The 3,525-nt window shown below is 35.8% G+C and overlaps 1 pseudogene; it reads right to left on the bottom strand.

The window, feature by feature from the left end:
* Nucleotides 1–1,133: 1,133 nt before the first annotated feature.
* On the bottom strand, nucleotides 1,134–2,114 carry LOC134376450 (olfactory receptor 4A5-like; annotated as a pseudogene).
* Between the last annotated feature and the right edge of the window lie 1,411 nt (nucleotides 2,115–3,525).

Here is a 3,525-nt window from a genome sequence, read left to right as displayed (position 1 = left end):
AACAGAGTAATGGCTTCAGGGAGGTACACACAGATAGTTTTAATGACACTGATAATTTTCTAGGTAAAAAGCTACAAAATGTATATATTGCATATATTATTGGAGATGCATGGAAAATTACATAACAAACTTTTAAAATAAAAGTTCTAAAATTTTTTTTCAGTTAGAAAAGTAAACTCTTAAAGCATACATGATATTCCATGTTACAATAAAAGCAATTCTATTTTCCTCCTGGTGTGTGATGTTTCAAGATGGCTGCAAACCAAGAAAAACTTGATTTTTTGCATAAAATTGAAAAAGAAAATTTTGTTTATACCATTATAAATCATTTTTAAGTCTGTAAGTCAAGTACTTAAGTTGAATACAACTTATAGGGAACACAATACTTATGTAAAATTACACATTTCTTTACTCATATTTTCAACATTATGAAGACAAAATAAGAAGCTTTACCTATTCTTCAAAAAATAGTGACAATGCACATGATAACTAGTGAGAGAAATCATAAACATATGTTTATAACTTGGATTAGTATGGTTTTCAAAACAAAAGTACAGTTTCATTCCTGTAATCAAGAATTAAAATCTGTTTTTATCATCAACCACATCCCATCTAAAAAAAATTGTCCACTGATAATGTATTTAACTAAACACATTATCATGTGCCATCCAAATATCCTGAACTATATGCATAGACATAAACCAGAGTAACAGAAGTAATCTTAAGACAAAATGCATAATGCAGCTGTAGAAAGCTGCTCTGCTGGTACAATAATGAATGCTACAATTTAAAAATCACTCTTTTGGCCCCAGAAATTAATTTTAAGTAAAACTCATATTGCTTTCTCATGAATTTGCATGATAATAAATTTTCAAAAGTAGCTTGTTTTTCCTCTTTTGTAAAGAATAAACCACTTTCTTACAAGTTCTATCGAAATATAAACTGATAAAAATAAAGTTACAAGGTGAGCTTAGTTTTACTTTTACTTGTAATAGGACCTGTGCCTTTTATTCCTCCTCCAGGATTTCTCTATTAGATTGATTACAAACTAAATAACAATTTATTCTCCTTTTTTTGATGGTTTTGGATAAATACAAAGAAGCATCCCTAGAGAATCCCTTGAATTGACTAAATCATCCATTCTTCGAATTAATAACAAACATGGTCAGTGTGGGAGATGTTATTATTCTGTCTATAGATAACTTTCTACACCAGAGTTTTTCCATAGCATTATTCATCTCTGAATTTCTCAGGGAGTATATTAAAGGATTCAACATGGGAGTGATAACCATATAAACCACATTCATGGATTTATCAATGGGAAAGTTGGAAACAGGTCTAACATACATGAAAATACAAGGAACAAAAAAGAGGGCAACCACTGTGAGGTGAGAGCTGCAGGTGGACAGGGCTTTGCGCCTCCCTTCCTGACTGTAAGTGTGAAGGGAGTTTAGGATGACTCCATAGGAGATTAGCAGAAGGATAAAGACAATGACACAGATTGCTCCACCATTGGCCACTACAGTGAGGCCAATAACAGTCACGCAAGTCAGTGCACACAAGTTCCGATAACGGGTATATGTCACAGGCAAAGTGGTCAATGACATTTGGGCCACAGAAAGGAAGACTGTACACAGAGGCAAGTTGAACCACAGAGTGCACAAAACCTCCAACCCAGACCACCACCAACAGCAGGATGCACACCTGTCGACTCATGATGGTCAAGCAGTGCAGTGGCTTACAGATGGCCACATAGCGATCATAGGCCATCACCACCAGAAGGAAAACCTCAGCACCCCCAAATAAGTGTTCTATGAAGAGCTGACCCATGCAAGCTTGGAAGGAAATAGTCTTTTTATCACAGAGTAAATCGGTATTCAATTTGGGTGAAGTGGCAGTGGAATAAACAGCATCCATGAGTGACAGACAGGCAAGGAAGAAGTACATTGGGAGCCCAAGGAGGGACTGGCAATAACAGTCACCACAATGAGCAGGTTTCCCAGCATCGTGACAATGTATATGAGTAAGAAGAGGACAAATAATACTTTTTGCACCTCTGGGTCTTGAGAGAGGCCCAAGAGGACAAATGATGTGACATTGTTACTCTGTCCCATTTGTTCTTTTAGAAGGCATATATCCAAGATAAGAGCTCAGGAGACCAAGACCTGTAATGAAATTGTAAACAGAACTGAGAATACGCCCATTACGTCATGATGTCATGGAGCACATCTGCGCTGCTGTATCTTCCCCAGTGCTTTACACACAAGCATTTAGTAAATATCTATCTAGCTCCTCTTCCAAAGAGCCCAGTAGACCTTTTCATGCCAATTCTATTTCTTCTCAGATAATTTTAGTTGGGACTATAGGTAAAAAGTTCTATCTCCAAGTCTTAGTTGAATTCTAAAGAGAAGAATAGACAAAGGGCCAACAGTCATTCACACATTGAATAACTATTTAAAATGTGACTTATTGTGTTACGAGCCTACACTCTAACCAAATGAGGTCACTGGCCTGGTGCTAAAATGTGACTTATTGACATAGCATTGATAAACAGGGAAAGGGTTCTTCTTTTGAAAAAACAAAAACAAAACTTCGTCTTTGGTGGTGGTGATAAACTCTAAATAAATAAATGCTCATAAAGTCAGTCCTTTGAGTTTATAGTATTGGGCTGAGTTAACTACAACGTGATCTGTGTAGAACCAGAAATAACAGTTCTTCTGAAATTCTTCTCACAGTGTTATGGCATTCCACTGTTAGATGTACAGTCTTCATGAATTTCTCATTGAATTTCAAGAGACTTAAATTTGAACTGTGTCAAATAACTACAAAATTATTAAGCATACTTTTTCCCCATAGTAGTTACCAGGCCTGACTCTCTGACTGTTGCTTTTTAATGACCTATAATTCTATTCATTTAATCCTTGGCTGTACCCCAATTTTTAACACACTTACATAAACTATCCTGATTTTCAGCAAATAATTGTAAACTGAACTGAACTATCTCATCAATATCACCAAATATTGCTTTATCTCCAAAATAGAACTTCAGTGCCCCGATTTCAAAAAGAAGCATACTCAAGGAAAACTTCCAAGCTCAATGAAAAAGGCATGGGTTGAGTCATTTTCTAAATGCGATTACAAGTCTGTCCCAGTTTGGAAAACAAAGGAATGGACATAGACAATCTCAGAATCCTTTCCCTTCCAACTATCTATGATACTATTAGTTCAGACCTATTTAATTCTATTGTGGTAACAAGTTTTTTTTTTCATTTTCATACTTTTATAAATAAATAACAATTTCCAGGCTTATCACTGGTATTGAAAAATGCTAGCCAGTGGTAAATGAAATTGGATCATTATGTAAAGCAATAATGACTAAATTTTCACATTCAGTTTAGCTACATAAAATCCAAGACATTGTTGGAGAAAGCGCACAGCACAGTGGTGAATGCTGTGGCCTCTGGAGCCATAGTACATCTGTTGCAATCCCAGCTTCACCACTTGCTCTGTGACTTTGGGCCACTT

This window comes from Cynocephalus volans, chromosome 4, assembly GCF_027409185.1.
Source record: "Cynocephalus volans isolate mCynVol1 chromosome 4, mCynVol1.pri, whole genome shotgun sequence".
NCBI classification, from domain to species: domain Eukaryota; kingdom Metazoa; phylum Chordata; class Mammalia; order Dermoptera; family Cynocephalidae; genus Cynocephalus; species Cynocephalus volans.
The sequence above is the reverse complement of the archived record's forward strand: the minus strand, read 5'-3'. Positions and strand labels throughout refer to the sequence as shown.